The 17,996-nt window shown below is 41.5% G+C and overlaps 1 protein-coding gene across 1 annotated transcript in view; it reads left to right on the plus strand.

Annotated features, from left to right (window-relative positions):
- The first annotated feature begins 3,849 nt into the window (after window positions 1–3,849).
- Window positions 3,850–17,996, plus strand: part of LOC120408134 (urea transporter 2-like) — a 356,426-nt gene continuing 342,279 nt past the window's right edge. Inside the window, exon 1 of the mRNA XM_039544737.1 lies at window positions 3,850–3,930. The gene's annotated coding sequence lies outside the window, so the exon portion shown is untranslated. The remainder of the gene's footprint in view (window positions 3,931–17,996) is intronic.

Below are 17,996 nucleotides of genomic sequence, written 5' to 3' on the forward strand. Positions count from 1 at the left end.
CGTCTGTTAGTCTATAAGGTGCCACAGGACTCTTTGCTGCTTCTAGACAAAGTCAACTTAATTATTCAACTTACATGTATTGGCCTTATAAATTATGCCACTTTGAACACCATTTTTTTTCACATGAGACAATGAGAGTGTGAAACAGTATAACATGAATTCTTCACTTTTTTTGCCAATGATGTGATTGTTTAGCACATGCTTTGAGAGTTGATTTTTAAAGGTCTTAAAGAGTCTGCTTTAATAATTCATATTGATTCAGTAAGGGATAAAAATTCTTGACATGTTAGCAGAGTCGCATTTATATTGTGTACATCTTAATTATTGTGTTTGTTAATGCTGTTTCCTTTATAAATAGTAGAGAGCAGAAATTAAAGAATTCTTAAAAGGATATTGACAGACTGAAAATGTAGTCTCATAGACTTTAAAGCTAAAAGGGACAATCATGGATCATCTAGTCTGACCTCCTGTGCATCTCACATCACAGAACCTCACCCACCCACTGCAGTACCAGGCACATAACCTCTGGCTGAGTTACTGGAATTCTCAGATTTTGATTTAGAGACTTCAAGATACAGAGCATCCACCATTTGTTCTAGTTCAAACCAGCAAGCGACTTCAGCCCCATGCTACAGAGGAAGGCAAAACAGCCCCAGGGTCTCTGGCAATCTGACCGGGGGAAAATTTTTTTTTCCCAACTCCAAATATCATGATCAGTGAGACTCTGAGCCTGTGGGTGAGATCAGCCAGATACCTGGGCAGAAATTCTGTGTAGTAACTCAGAGCCCATCCCATCTAGTGTCCCGTCTCTGCCCATTGGGGATATTTGCTAAACGCTGATGCAATTGTAGGCAACCTCATCGTACCATCCTCACCATAAACTTATCCCGCTTAATCTCAAAACAGAAATTTTGCCCCACTACTCCCTTTGGAAGGCTGTTCCAGAACTTCGCTCTGATTGTTAGAAACCTTTGTCTAATTTCAAGCCCAAACTTGTTCATGTCCATTTATTCTTGTGTCCGCATTGGTGCTTCACTTAAACAACTCCTCTGCCTTCCTGGTATAAAGTCCTCGGATGTATTTATAGAAAGCAATCATATTTCCCCATGGCCTTTGTTTTGTTACGCTAAACAAGCCAAACATCTTAAGTCTATACAAAGAACGTATATATTACTAATTCTAATATTAGAAATATTTTCTTTTTTTTTCATTTAAATGTCAATGAGAAAATGTATTTGTTTGGGTCTCCTGCATTGATTCGACTTCATACTGCTATTTTGTTTGATAGCGTCAGAGAACTGGGGGGTGAAAATAGCTAGAAACAACCCTGAAAGTGGCCACTTTATTTCCACTAACCTACTGTAACCCACTGGTAAATGTGGGTTCTAGGTCTCCTTTGTTATGTTCATGGGGCACAGAGAGAAAAGTTAGATAAAAACATACTATACCTTTGCTGGAAGGTTGCAATGTAACACTTAGAATTCAGAATGGTAACATACAAACCCCCGAAACCAGAGACAAAGCAGGCTGCTTCTGACGGCAGAAAGGCCCACAACTTTCCCTAGGCTGGCTATCTGCAGACCAACTGCTGCTATACCCAGATCAGAGGCTTTAGCACAAATGAGAATCCTGCACATGATTTTAATCTGGAGAGTCCTTTTAAAATAAGTAAAGTCTGCAAGGTTCCATTTACAGCAGTGCAGGTGCAAAGAAGTGTTGTTAATGGAAACTGAGTGGGTGAGGAAGGAAAGCTAAGAAATTCAAAATTAAGGCTGAAATTCCAGACTGAACTAATTCTGTTGTGGTTACATATTTCACAAGTCATTCATTATATTTAAGGATGGGTGGCTATGTTTGCATTCAATAAGATGTGTCCTGAACTTTCAACCAAACCTGAGTATGAACCCTGTGATAGACCCAGGCCAGTTAGGTACAGCAGAAGGCAGATATACTGGCCACTGGATCAACAGTTTTCTGTTCCCTGACTGACCAGAGCAGGGGCTGCTCCAGGCTAATGAGAACACCTGACTCTAATTAACCTGCAAAGAGTCAGGTGAGGCCATTAAGCTAATGTGACCACCTGACTCTAATTAAGGCCCCGCTGATACTATAAAAGGGCTCACTCCAGTCAGGCAGGGGAGAGGAAGTGTGGCTGAAGGGCTGGTTAATGAAGACACCCTCAAATCATCAGTAAGGGAGCCCTAAGGTAAGGGAGAAGCAGGAGAGCTGTGGGGAAGTGGCCGAGGGAAATGTAGTAACTCTGGCAGTGAAAGGTTGGCTGCCAACAGCTGCTACCATTAGGGTCCCTGGGCCAGAACTCGGAGTAGAGGGTGGGCCCTGGTTCCCCCCAACCCACCACTACAGGAACATCTCCTGGGAGGGGAAGTCAGGCCCCTGTCAGGACAGGAGGCTAAACTGTTCTGAAATAAGCCCCCAGGGACAACAGAGACTGTGGGAGTTCTCTCACCAACCTCCTTGCTGGCCTATGATGAAAAGGGCTCAGTAGACTGTAACCCTGGCCCTAGAGAGAGAAGGGCTACGTGGAGGGTCACAGTGAGCCACTGAGGCTAGCGTAAACTGCCTAGAAGCGCAGGACCCACGGGGGGCAAGGTCAGAGCTCTGCCACAACCCAATCTTTTATGAGGATCATAGCATTTCAGAGGTCTTAAAAAATCATGTGCCTTTGAGTTTCCTGATTTTGTTCTGATCAGTTCTGATAGGTGTTTTGGGAGGGTGGGGTTGAGGGGGAAGAAAATCTTCTGGTTTCTTCCTGGCCCTGATTCAGGAAAGCATTCCCATTCAGGGCAACACTTATTAAGCACATGGTGACTTTAAGTGTGTGCCTAAGTCCTATTGGAAACAAAGGAATTTAAGCACATGTTAAAAGTTAAGCAAGTGCTTAAAAGGTAGCATGAGTAGGGATGGACATAAGCACATGCTTAAGTGCTAGCTTGACTCTGGCCCTGAGTTTGTACACCATATTTTGTTTGCAATTAACTTCTCTGAAGTGCTGGGAAGCAAGCAGTGGAGCGGGGCAAATTTTTTTGAATGAATAGCTTATTCACTGAAAAATGCAGTTTCGGTCAACCTGAAATTATTCATGAATTTGATGCGATAGTATCTGCCAAGGAAAAGTTTTTTTTTTAGGGCCAGAAAACCATGTGTATTTGTGCATGTCGATGCACCCACCTGTTCCCCTAGTGGTTAGGGCATGTCCCTGTGATGCATAAGACCTAGCTTTAAATACCCACTGGGGAGATTTGAACACAGAACTCCTGTCTCAAAGGTGACCATCCAAATCATGAGGCCATAGATGATTCTGGGGGTGAGTACTCTCACTTTCTCCTGTTGAAGCTGTGTTTGTAGCCGAGCTTGAATACTCATTGGGCCAGAGAGGGAGGGAGAGAGCGAGAGCTAATCTATCATGGCAATTAAGACACTCACCTGGGAGATAGGAGGTGGATTCAGATCTTCTCTCTGCCTGATTCAAAGCTGGGTCTCCCACATTCCAGGTGAGTGCCCTAACCTGTGAACAAAAGGTTATAAAGGGGGACAAATGGGCACAAACAAGTCTGGTTTGCTGGGCCTGAAATAGACTTTTCCAATTTGCTGACAAATTCCAAACACTTTCAGAACTGAACCGAATATTTTCCTAGTTTTTTTCAGATTGCTGGCAGAGCTGGCTGAACTGAAAAACCAATTATTTGGCCAGCTCTAGGGTACGATATGAAAGGGTTGTTAACCTGGGGCAATCCGTGGACTGTAGGACTAAATCTAGAGCTAACTCTCTAGTGGGATGAGTGCTTAGCTAATCAGATTGCTTGCATTTAGGTCTGAGTGACTGTCCCTTGTGCTTCCTGTTTGGTCTGGGTACTAATCAGCAACTGGACTGGACCTCTGCAGCATTTAGCTTCTAAGGCGAGATAACACGTGAGTAGGAGAAACAAACAGAACATATTGAGATGATGAAAGTTACACGGCCTAAGTGAGCAGCAGTAATTCCAGAATCTTGTGCATTCCCAGTTTGACATGTGTAGATTTTGGGGCTTGTCCCTTGCTAGCATGAAAGTCCCATGTATAGAGCTGAATTTTTGTGTGTGCTCAGGGTCCCCTAAACTTCAGAAGATCTTTACCCCATTAAAACCGGCAAGAGCAAAGGACAGTTGTTTCCCAATGGTTTTCCATTTCCACTTGAAGTTGGTATCCTTTTTTAAACATAATCTGTGAAGTAACTGAAGTGAATATTGAAAATATTCAGTGGTAAATATATACATTTAGCTCAAGCGACAATTTCCTGCTTACTAGGCTGTATTGCCAGGAGATATGGACAAGGGAAGGAAGAAAAGTAGAAACCGGACCTCGAGAATCTTTTTTTTATTGCAGGAAAAAATGCACGGACTGAATTTTCTAGCTTTCTAGATTGTCCAATTATAATACTGGTACAAGGTTTGCTCAGGACACACATTTGGTGCAATTTGAGCTAGAAGTAGAGTGAGCAGCGCACATAATGAGCGTGATCCGAGCTAGGCCCAGTCTAGACTATAAAGGTGTCATGTTGGGATATTGTCTTTTAATCTGGTAGTGCCCCAATTGTGTTATCATCTAGCAAGTTTTGTCTTAAAGGCCTGGGCTGGACCGACAGGAATTTGGAGCTACAGGAGCACAGCAAAAACAAGCCCTCCTTGTTTAAGTATTAAATCTAGATTTAGGCACCTGACTTTAGACACCAAAATATGGAAGTTTTAGCCAAACTGCCTAGCTTTTACCCAGGAATGCCAGAACACCGTGTTCCATTCATGGCAATTACTGACAATGCTGGGCAGGGGGTTCCTTATTCCATTTTAGGGCCACTACTTGCAAGGTGCTGAGCAGCTTGCTACTGGGAACTGCTGAGTGCATTCAACTCCCAGTGTAGTTAGTAATGCCACCCATTGTTTCGGGGAAACAAATCCTTATGGAAAAATTACAATATTTTTAAAAAATTCTTTTAATAATTATCTATCAAATTCTATACTATTATCTCCTTGCGATAGAATTATGTAGCTACAGGAAGGAAATAATTCTCTACTAAATTAATTCTTCCATTTTTTAGTAAATCCAAGAATAATTTCTTTTAGTTTCCTATTCAATTCTAGAAAACTCTTCCATAAGGCCTAGACCTCAAACACAAGTCTTCACAGTTACTGACAGGGAAAGACATTTTCAAATTTTTTGCTTTAAAATATTTTTATTTGTATGTGTATTTGGTTAATAATGCGGAATCTGAGCTTTTTCCCCTTGCTTTTTTTCCCTTTCATCGTTTTCAGGTTTGTGTTTTGGGCCATGTTTTAATCAATGCCTTTAAATCTACACCCGTAGCTTTCTGAGTATGTGTTCATTGGTGCATGCTGAGCCCACTGGAGTGCACAAATGGAATGCTTAGAACATGATTAGTGCAAGCAAACCTGGGTTTTGCATATGCAAATTAACTCAAAATTCCAGGTGTAAACATGAGTGGCAGTCCTGCAAGCTTGTATGCACGTGACTAACATTACACTTTCCAGTTGTCCCATAGAATTCAGTAGTGCTGCTCACATTTGTAAGTGTTTGCAGGGTGGGGACCTTAGGGGCTGGATCAGGGTCTCTAAAAACTTGGTCCTTAAACATACTCTCTCATGCACACAGGTGCTGAGTCTAGCTATTTTCTTTATTTTGAGAACACTGCTATTGTGCTTTTCTTTAGCTCCTGTGTCAATGTCTCCCTATATTAAAATGAAGTAGAGCTACAGTATTCCTTTGTCTTCAGTGGTACATTCAGACTAGTCTTCCAGAGTGATTTTCTGCCTGGCTTTGTTTCTTAATGCTAACTTGCGTTCTCATCATATTGTGTTTACTGCAGAAGAGTACATTTTAAATGAGCCAGCAATGTATCAGGTGGAATATCCGCTTCATGTCACTGTTAGTGACTCAGAATAGCAATTTGTCTTTTTCATACTGCCAATGCCTTATTGATTATGAGTATGACACTGAAAATCAATTTCTTACCCATTGTTTGTAATCTAGAATCTTGAATTCAACTGCTATCAGCCATGTAACCTGCTCTTAAGTATTATGACTTACTGGGCATGATGTTGGAATGTCCACTGACTTCAATGGGAGTTTGGGTGTTTTGCACATTATAGGGTCAGCCAGTACATTGCTAAATAGCAGGAATGGGGAAAATAAAAAAAAAGAAGTTTATGAAAGGCATATTTCCTTACTCCATCATCATATGCTTGCTGATTGGTTTTAAAGGGGCTGTTTCTCTAGTTTGCTTGAATGTCCTGTATCTGCAAAGAAACTCATTTTCTAAGTATATGTTCATATGTGTATAGTCTTACTGGGAACACAATCTCATTCGCAGAGGCTAATTTTTATTGTGTCGTAGAAACATGATGCCTGATTCTAGGGTATATAGAGGCAACCAAAGATGTAGTTCTGGATACAGTATATGTTCCTTCTGGGAAATACCTACTTGCAAAAGTACCAGATGTATTGCACTCTTCGGAATCTGTTGAAGTGGGGAGTCATACATGCATCATATTGTGTGTGTATGTATGTGTACCTACATATATTGATATATTCATATCTCTCTCACACACACACACTCTCTCTCTCTCTCTCTCTCTCATATAATGCAATATATCTACATATACATGCACAGCTTATATAGTCCTGCTAACTCGGGGCTAGATTGTGCATTGAGACACATCTCTGAACAAAGCATGGTGCACAAATTTCACCAATTAATGAGCAGCCATTGGAGGCACTGTGCCTAAGGGCTGCCCCCTGAGTCACAGTTGCTTCCCTGCATCCTACTTGCCCTGAGAGGTACTATTTTGCAGCTGGCCTGTACCTGCATCAAATGACTACTGCGCAGGTTCAGCTACACTGGCTGTCACATTGAAGAGGTGGAGCCAAATTTCCACCAATTCCCAGCCCCTCCTTGCATACTCCTTACCTTTCTGGTTGGGTCTGAGCGTGCCCTCACTCAGAGAATGTGCTTATGCCCTCAGAGCCAAGATCTGGGTAGCCCCTGTAGGGGTGCAAAGTAATGGCTTTTTTGTGCTATGTAGTCAAAGCCGCAACGTAGTCCTCTTGGATAATAATTTTAGGTCCATTGGTTCCAAAATCTAGTTGACTGGAAACAAGTGAGTTCAACTGTGGCTTTCTCTCCTTGTTTTCCCAATGCAGTTACATTTCTTTGAAGAGTCTGTCGTGCAACTACAGGTACACCTCTACCTCGATATAACACCACCCGATATAACATGAATTCGGATATAATGTGGTAAAGCAGCGCTGGGGGGGGGCGGGGCTGCGCACTCCGGTGGATCAAAGCAAGTTCAATATAACGTGGTTTCACCTATAACACGGTAAGATTTTTTTGGCTCCCGAGGGCAGTATTATATTGAGGTAGAGGTGTATGTTGGAGCTGCATGCACACTACAGAAAGAACAAATAGCTGTAATATTCATTCAAATCTTTAAACCGCGTCATTTCAACTGGCCGCTCATCCTAAACAGGGGCGGCTCCAGGCCCCAGCGCGCCAAGCGTGTGCTTGGGGCGGCATGCCGCGGGGGGCGCTCTGCCGGTCGCTGGGAGGGCGGCAGACGGCTCCGGTGGACCTCCCACAGGCGTGCCTGCGGTGGGTCCGCTGGTCCCGCGGCTAGGGTGGAGCTGCAGGACCAGCGGACCCTCCTCAGGCACGTCTGCGGGAGGTCCACCGGAGCCGTGGGACTGGCGACCGGCAGAGCACCCCCCGCAGCGTGCCGCCGTGCTTGGGATGGCGAAATCGCTAGAGCTGCCCCTGATCCTAAAAATAAACTTGTCAGGTTGAAAACTGCAGGGCTCATCCAGTCCAAGTCATGGCAATAGCAGAAGTGCTGAGGGTCCCCTTGAAAATAGAGTTCGGAGCTTCAATAAACTTACCTAGCCTGTGTGCACTGGCTTGGGCAATTGAGCTGCAGCAATGTCTCAGCAGCTTTTTTGTCTAAAATAAATGGTGCATAAAGGAAATGTAAAGTAGCTTGGTGGACAGGATTAGCTATGTGGTTACTGCTCTCACTGCTCTTCCTTTGTCTTTTTTAAATATTTGGTTCATAATGACATCAATAGCTGCATAATGTGTTAAACCTGAGCCTAACCAAAGGTTTGTATGAGAATGTGTGTACTTGGTCTTTACATCTAGAACAGAAGGCTATTCTGGCGTAAACTAGGGAAAGTTCGTGCTGAAGTGAAGTCACGAATAATGCTGTTTTCCTTGTTCTAACAAAGTTCCTTGTTCAGTGTTAGGGAATCACAGAATGATTACATTTCTTCTATCATTCGCACATAATACTGCATTTATTGTTTTTGTTTTCCACTTGCTAACTTGTGTGCACGAGCGCACACACACACGCGTGCGCGCACACACAATTCCACACTTCTTTTTTTGCTATTTTCATGTCCATTGACGGCCATGTTGCTATGCATTGTGCTGTTGCCATAACATGCTGCTGATATACAATGTGTTTTATGAGGAATCAAATCAATGCTTATCAGTGCACTGTCACTCAATCAATAGCACATCAAAAATTCATTCAGTAGGAGGGAAATGAAGGACTTCAGATTATGATGGCATTTTTTTCCTTAATGCTTCATAAACTTTTAACACAACAAGTTAAATGGTTTAATCCACAAAAGGTTGAGAGATCTCTGTGGGGTTTGCTTACTAAACTACAGTGACACTGAATTCTGCTAGTGCAGCTTAACATTGTTACATCATAGTGTGGGAACAGCAATACTCCCCCCGCCACATAGTGGAGGGAAATGAAGACTCAAATCAGTCTTCTCACCCCTCCCTTCAAAATTTATGAGGAAATCAACTGCCTTTCTGCTTCCCAGTAACTGCATGAATGAATCTGTGGGTTTGAAATGCACCTCCAGGACAGCTCATTTTCAGATGGCTCCAGCAATATTAAGTGGTCATTGTGGATGACACAGGGAATTCCTTGTGGTTTTGAAATACAAGAAAGAGTATCCAGGAAACACAGTGCATGGTCTCTTCTTATCAGGGAAGAGTGTCCTCTATTGATTCGTTTTCATTGCTCAGGTTCAATAAGGCTTTTATTTATGATTACATGGCTTATGCTTACTTATTTATCTGCAGTGTGCAAAGTGAGGTAAGAATCAAACCACTGCCTTATTTTGCCAGATAACAGGATTCTTTTCTTGCAGAAGTTAGACTCCTGGAGGTGCTACTGGAAGCTGGATCACTGTGTCAGACACAAACACAGCGCAGATACTGTGCGAACAATGAGCTGCTAAAAATGGCTAAATTTGACATACCTCCTCAGGGATGGACTGGGAGGCTCACGGGCCAGTACACTATGCTGCAAGATAGAGCTGGGTGATATTTTATGCAAAAACTTCTTTCACTGGAAAATGCAGATTTGGGTTGACCAAATATTTTGCAAATTCATGTCAATTCCTTCAAATTGTTTTGGATGGAAAAAGCTTTTTCAGTTAAATAGAAATGTTTCATTTGGCCTAATACAATTTTTTCCCAACACCCCACCCCAATTCGCTTCAGGTTAACCCGAAACAAATTTTTATTTGTGATTTTTTTTAAAAAAAAAATATTGCAAGCACACGGAAAATCAGATATTCACACAGCTCTAGTACAGACACAAGCTAAAGCAGACATACTTCCACCACTTCCTGTATAGATTTCTCCCCTACTTCCTCAGTTATCTCCTCTCCTGCCATTACTCTTCTCCCACTCCACGTAACTAACTACTCTCCTCCAGACCGATATTCCCCCGCCAAGGCACAACCCCCCTCCCTGCCCCATTCCTTTGTTCACCCAGTGTAAATGCTAGTTGTAGGTGGTGTCCAAAGAATGTTAGTTGCTGTTGGATTCTGTCCTGCTTTCCTCCAGCAAGCTTTTGGTAGTTTCAATTCACTCTCTACAAAATTGTCCACTAAGGGCTTGTCTACACTGCAAAGTTGTCCACAAAAACGTTTGTCTTTCATGGGTACTGAAAAAAGCCTCCCTCTTCCCCCGCCCCCGCGAAAGACAAACATTTTGCTGACGCAAGTGGCAGTGTGAATGTGGCTTCATTGGCAGGAGCACTCTCCTGCAGACAAAGCTAACGTCGCTTGCAGGGCTGGAAGTATTTTGTCAGCAAAAGTGCCGACAAAGTACCAAAAAAGAGCATTTACACACACTGACTTTTAGCGACAAGCCTTGTCTACACCACGCAGCTTTTAGCGACAAGCCCTTAGAAACTTTCTTCAGCCTTTATGTATTCATGGAAGGTGGAGTCCAGAAGCTATTACCTTAGAAGTTATCCCTGCCCAATTCAAGTTTAATCAGTGCTCCTGTTACAACAGTAAGTTGTTACTTGGGGGTTTTCATATAAACCAAATGGAAGTGAACATACATGATGGCACTCACTTAAGCTGATCTTGGAAAATCCATATTAATTGAAGTGACGTAAAACAATATACTGGAAGCCACATTACAGAAATGTAGATAAGAGCAAAGTAATTGCTCTATACATTAAGCAATTGGTAATAACTAAAACTGAAAAAACCCTTTAATTTTCTGATTCATATCTTTAATCAATTGCAGCATAGTATGACTGGATGTTTTATCTCTAGTGTCTCAATCGTTTGCTCAATAGAGGTTGCTCCCCTGCATTTGACTGCCATTGGATTTTTATTGACATTTACAGTAGTTTTTACAACATTCAAGGTGCATAAGTTAAACAGAAATGTGACGTCGTGACATTTCTGGATGGAAGTTGGCCATAAAGATGGACGGCAGGTGTAATATTCAATTTACAATAGTAAGAAATTACAGATTATGTACAACCCACTTTGCCTGTTTAGTCACTTTTATTGCACCATGTTTTCACATGACATCAGTAAATCATGCTACCTATACATACCATAAAAGTTAATGAATGAGAGGTGGCAAATATTCTACTACAATTAAAATGAGGTTTAAGCTGTTAAATACAGGCTATGGTATCTCCTTTCCACTCTTCAAAAATCATGGACTGGTAAAGTGTCTGCCTAGCAAAGTTTTTGTTTGTTTTTGTTTTTTGTTTTTCTGTTTCACCTAAGGTGTGAATTTAAAACAATATAGTTGTACTGGTATAATGAGTAACATATAGATACATATTTCAGTATAAGTTTTTTTTTTTTCAGTTTAGCTTAAACCCCTTCCACTGGTGTCATAAACTAAGCTGAAAAAAGGCACTGATACCACAATAACAATGTCCACACAAGGGATTACACTGGTATAACACCTGTATAAACATAACAGTAAATCTTTGCCATGTAGAGAAGGCCTAACTTGCATTAAGCAGAAGTGGAAAATCCATGCTGTTCCTTGGAACTGTGCTTTACAATTCAGATTGGTCAGTGGAGAGAATGTCATTTAAAATTCCATCTGCCAGATGCTGAAGGTCCTCTGCTACTACTGCTGCACCCTGCAGGATCCAATCCTTAGTGGTTATAACAGGTGACTTCTGGGTTCTCTTCCTGGCTCTGCTGCTAATTTTTCTGTGTAACCTTGGTAACTCCCTTTCTTGTGCCTTAATTTCCCCAACAGTAAAATGGGGATAATATTTTACTGACATCTTTGGGGGCTCATTTAGGGCTTGGCTATATGGAAAACCAGTGCACTTCAAGCCAGAGTAGAAACCTTAGCACTCCTCTCTGCCACACATTAAGTCGATGTGTGCACCCTGGTACCATACCGGTTTTTAACAGCAGGTCAAAGGGCACTACAGAACTTTTAATGTACGGTAGCAGGGTCCACATACCCAATGAGCAAGCAGCAGGCGAGAGCCCTGATGATTCATACTCCTGCTTGCTGTGCCTTTAATTCTGTGTATAGACATGTCCTTGGTTAATGTTTGTAAAGGCACTCTGGCATTAGAGCTGGTCAGAAAAAAAATTGATCAAAACTTTTTTCCCAGTGTAAAATGCCTTTTTGACAAAATAGAAATGTTTGATTTTTATTAACTCCTCCCTCCACAATTCATTCATAAAAAAGCGGTTCTACTACAATGTCACTACTTGTGTTAGAGTAGCATCTAGAGGTCACAACTGAGATTGAAGCTCGTTTGTGCTAGGTTCTGTACACACACCCCAGTAAGAGACAGATCCTGCCCTTAAGTAGTTTACGGTCTAAATTGATAAACAGTGAAAAGGAAAACAAGGGTACAGAGTGATGATGTGAGTTGTATAAAGTAACACAGTGTGTTAGTGGTAGATCTGGGAATAGAACCCAGGCCTTCTAACAGTCAGTCTAATATAGTGCCCACTAGTCCACACTGTTTCCAATAGCAAAGGAGATCCATTCTGAAGTGGTTTCAAACCAGTCTACAGAATTCTGCAGCAGGAATATAATACTCCATTACATTAGTATAGGTTGATCAGAAAAAAAATCTATCTGAACATTACAATGGCCTATTAAATTCTATAGGACTTTTCTACAGGTGATACTGAGGGCTCCACTTCTCAAAGTATTGTGCTGATTAAGTATTATTACTTGTGTTCTTCTCACATGGGTATCAGCGTGACTCACAGGGCTGCCCAGAAGGGGGGGCAAGTGGGGCAATTTGCCCCAGGCACCACAAAGGCCCCCACGAGAGTTTTTCAGGGTCCCTGAAGAGGGGTCCTTCACTTGCTTCGGGGGCCCCGGAAAACTCTCGCAGGGCCCAGGCCCCCGGAGCTTCTTCTGCTCTGGGTCTTCGGCAGCGGACGGTCCTTCCACTCTGGGACCCGCCGCCAAAGTGCCAGGTCTTTGGCGGCAATTCGGCAGCGGGAAGACCCCAAGCTCCCTGAATCCTCTGGGTGGCCCTGGTGACTCACTGTATAAGAAAAACATGGCCACAACTCTCCCGCTCACTGCTTGCCCCATCCTGCCCCACCCTATGCCTATCATCAAAATTGCCTCTTCATTTAATAATCTCATTACATTGCTCTTGGTCACAGGTTAAACTCATCAATGGATGATCTCACCACACATAATCTGGTTAGTTCATGGTGTGGTTTCTTTACTAGATAACTTATCATTCTAACCCTTAGGATGTGAAGTAACTATGGAGGTGACCTGAGAGGCGTTTTAGTATTTCTCAAGTTGATGGAGAATTTAACATTTAAACTCCAACTCTCCAGACCCACCCAAACAAAAATGTGGGCCCTGCTATAGTTAGAAAGCATGATGAATCCCTAATCTGCACTCTGTGCAATCCTGAACATAGATGGTATTTTGATAGGACCTACTCACTTGCACAGACAGACTTCCACTTTTCCAGAACAAAGGACTTTTGCTCATGCTAAGACAAAAAGGGATTTCATGATTGGTTATAAAGTGATAATAAAAAGTTAAAGGATATAGCACCAAAAAATAAAGCATTTGCATTGGGAAAGGCGAGTTGCTAGTATCTAGATGATCTAGTGATAGGTGACATATGACTACCTAAAAAAGATAGTACACATTATGTAGAGGCACAGGTTTTTTTTTCTTTCAACTTTAGTGAGGGTAAAAAAACCCTAATCTGTTTTGTTGGAGATGCAAAGTTTTCTGACTCTTGGTGTGTTTTTTAAATTGAATTTAAACAGAGGAGATGTGTTGGTGACTGCAGAAATTAACTGTCGGTGACCCTATTCTTTGACAGTTTTCAGAGTAGCAGCCATGTTAGTCTGTATCTGCAAAAAGAACAGGATTACTTGTGGCACCTTAGAGACTAACAAATTTATTTGAGCATAAGCTTTTGTGGGCTACCAGCCCACTTCATCGGATGCATGCAGTGGAAAATACAGTAGGAAGATATATATATACACACACAGAGAACATTAGAGTGTATATGGTAACACCCATTGTTTCATGTTATGTGTGTGTGTGTATGTGTGTGTGTGTGTATGTGTATATATATATATATATATATATATATACACACACAGAGAACATTAGAGTGTATATGGTAACACCCATTGTTTCATGTTCTGTGTGTGTGTGTGTGTGTACATACATATATATATATATATACACACACACAATCTTCCTACTGTATTTTCCACTGCATGCATCTGATGAAGTGGGCTGGTAGCCCACAAAAGCTTATGCTCAAATACATTTGTTAGTCTCTAAGGTGCCACAAGTAATCCTATTCTTTTTGCCTGTTCTTTGACTCACTTGATGTAACAGAAAGCACATACTCCTGCTTACATATCTTGCTTATATACGTTTAAATTTTGAGAGAACAAAAATGTCTAATAATGGATCATGCATCTAACCATTGTCCCCTTTTCTTTAGCCACCTGAAATATTATTAAATTACTTTTCCTTCAATCAGTTTTTTTTTCTGTGAAGAAAACTATTTGAAGAAGGGCTTTGCTAAAATACAAGGCAAAATTCAATATGTGAATTCTTGAAAGACTGATTCAAGATGGAGGAAGTTTTGTGTTCCTACTGATTGATAAATTCTGGAATGTTAACAGACTGAGTTTATCTTAAAAGACCTTCCCTGAGTTACTGAGGGAATACTTTTACCTCCAGAAAAACCAGACGTGAATCACCTACAATCACAAGAGGAAAGCGTACTGTGAAACTGAGTTTTCCTGGTGAGTAACTCAAAGGAACCTGGTTTTCTTGACAAAAGAGTTTATCTTGTACGGTAACTGGGAAGGATTAGCTCTTTTGAATAAGATGAATATGGTCACAGAAGAACACTGGAACTTTGCTCTCCTGTTTGTTTGAGGTCTCCTTATTTGTGAGTATTTGAACAGCCATTGTTTGCATTCATGAAACTGTTCTCTCATCCCCTGACTTCCACAAACTGATTCATCTGAATATTCATGTGTCATTCATGATTCATCATTGGTGGTCAGAAAGTTCCAGTTATCCAGTCACTGGTATCTTGGTAAACTTTAGTGACCTAATCGGGGACCGGAAACAATGCCATGAGAGGTAGATGACACACCATGCATAATGCATGGATGATAGCAAGTAGCCAAAGGTCATGAATGATCTCTAGTCTAAAATTTGTTCATCCAAACTACTTAATGGCTACTAACAAACAAATACATTTTCAGAAATCAGTGAACAATTCATGATCACGAAAAGGGCGACTTTTGCAGTGGATGTTATTAACCATTATAGTTCAACCAGCACCACGTAGAAGATTCTCCTTTTTTGAATTAAAATACTGCTTGAACAAAAAAAATAACCTGTTTTCTGTTGCAATGTCTAGGGCCTATCCCGTTTTGGCTTCATCTGTACACTTGGAATTGGACTAAGATCTCCAACTAACTTCACCTAATAACTATGCAGTCTTTTCTTTCATTTCTTTCCTGTGTCTTTTGTTGTTTATTTGTATTGCAGTAGTGCCTAGAAGCCCCAGTCTTAACCAATGACCTCATTATACTAACATTCTTCTCAGTCCCCATCCTGTACATCTTCCTTACTCTCCTTCTCCAATTGCCTTCATGCCTTCTATCATATGCCAAGAGCCCTCTCATTCCTCCTTCAAATTGCTATTTAAAAACCACTTCCAGGAAATCCCTCCTTCTGTCTTCTCCTAGCATGAAATTCAACCCTCTTCAGAGGACCAGCACAAGGCCTAGTACCACTTAATTCCCACTTAAGTCCTATTTTGAGAACTTAAATGGTACACATCTCCTCTGAGAGTAAATTTCACCCATAAGCAGTAACTCCTATGTGTTTTGTACTAATTTTCAAATAGGCAGCCAAAGTGCCATCTGGATCTGATTTGAAAGTTTTACATGGAGGTGAAACCCTGTATGCTGTGTCCCATAGCCTGTGCCATCAACCATCCAGTTCAGCTCAAAGTAACACGGAAAGATCTGTGCAAGTTCTCACAGTCTGAGAGAGGCCGGGATTTTTTTTGAGGGGGTGGGGTGGGGAGAGGTCTGTTAATTAGCTGTATTAATTACCGTTGCAGTAAGGAAAACCAGATCAGTCAGGATTTCATCTGAAATACAGCGGTTCTCCATAAATGCATTTTATGACCCTTATGGCAATCTGATGCAGTCCTAAGAGTTGTTTATCCAGTAAAAGGCAGCAGTGCAGTATGTTCTCAGGAACAAGCCCAGCAGAGATTAAAGGAGTAATTAATGACCAAAACCTTATGCTACGTGCTATAAAAACCTTTTAACTACGTTGGCTATGGTGGAAGTTTATATTACAAATAGAATGAAACTCCGCATTGGCTTTCCGAGGCACTTTCTTTTTTCAGATATATTATAGACTTGGGAGTTTTTCTTGGATAACTTCTGTACTTCAGTTGATCCAGCCCTTAGCCTCTCTGCCTTAGTTTCTGCATTCTGAAAATAAGGACAGTGCTGCTAATTGTTTGCCAATATCACAGGACAGCTGTGAGGATTTGTAAATTGTTTTGAAAATGAAAAGTGCAATGTATAGGTAAGCGGTAAATAGTCAGATGCATCTACAAAATGCACAAGGGCAAATTTAGCTTTTGCCCAGTCATTTGGTGATGTAGAACAGGTAACCATGCGAGTGAACATCCTTTACATGTACACTTGTCAATTATGGGTGCCCAGATATCCATTTTTATATGCAACACATCATCGTCTATTGGTTAGAACCTGGAACCAGGTGTTAGGAGAACTGGATTCTGTTTCCAACTCTGCCACTTGTTGTGGGATCTTGGGCAAGTAAGGTAATCTCTTTGTGCCTCAGTTCCTTTATCTGTACAATAGGAATAATACTCGTCCTTTCAGAGCCTCCGCGGAAAGGCACTAGATACATGTAAAGTATTAGTATTGTGAAATATGGAGGTACACGTCAGCTGTACAATTTGGCCTGAAATATTCCTTTTGGGAAAAGACAATAGCTGCCAAAAACCCTTCAAACCAGAATCCCTTTCTCTTTTCTAAATTCTGAGAAAAAGTAAATGTTTTGTAAATATGTGGACTATTTTTGAAAAGTCACACAAATACACACATGTGCACATGCACGCACACATATGGACCTCCATGGAAATCATCCCATGTGTAAAGTTCAGCAAGTGTGTCTTTGCTTGATCATTGAGCAGCGCCTTCCTTTGTAAGCTCTTCATGGGAGTCTCTCTCTCACTGTATTTGTACAACACCTAGTCCTATTCAACCCTAAAGCTGATGAGGGTATTATACTACCATAATACAATAAATAGTAATAACACAGGAGAAGTTTTATATCTAAAATCTTTTTGATATTAAAAACATTTCTATCCATGTTTGCTTATTGGAAACCACATTTTTTGCACAGCCCTACAATTGACAGTGTCTCTTTAAATAGGGGAAAGATAATTTCTCCACTTCAGGAATCACTGGGCAAAACTCTGCCCAATGTTGTGTAGGAAGGTCAGCCGAGATGATCATAGTGCTCCCTTCTGGCTTACAAATATATAAAACTGAGTATTACAAATGTGAATGTCCCTTGTGCCTAAACAAAAAAAAGACCTGGCTATGAGTCCATTTATAGGCTAGTCCAGTACAACTAAAAGCAAGCTAAGGTCTGAAATGAGGATTGGCTTGATTGGAAATAGAATGAAAGCTCTTGGAGAACATGTAGTTCAGGCTCATTAGTTACCATTAATATGCTATGTACACCTATGGCATTAAATACAGTAAATGATCATTAATAATGAGTAGGGCCCGACCAAATTCACAGCCATGAAAAATGCATCATGGACTGTGAAATCTGGTCTTTTGTGTGCTTTTACCCTATACCAGTGGTCCCCAAACTTTCACTGTGGCAGGCGCCCAATGACTAGCCGCCAAAATGCTGCTGAGGAGCGCGGCCGCTGGACAAGCAGCCGCCGAGAAGCAGCAGCATCAAGAGGCATTGCCGCCGAAATGCCACCAAGAAGCAGTGGCATTTGACGTTGCCGCTTCTCGGTGGCGTTTCGGCTGCTGCTTGTCCGGCGGCTGTGCTCCTCGGTGGCGGGGCGCTC

This window comes from Mauremys reevesii, linkage group 6, assembly GCF_016161935.1.
Source record: "Mauremys reevesii isolate NIE-2019 linkage group 6, ASM1616193v1, whole genome shotgun sequence".
NCBI lineage: Eukaryota > Metazoa > Chordata > Testudines > Geoemydidae > Mauremys > Mauremys reevesii.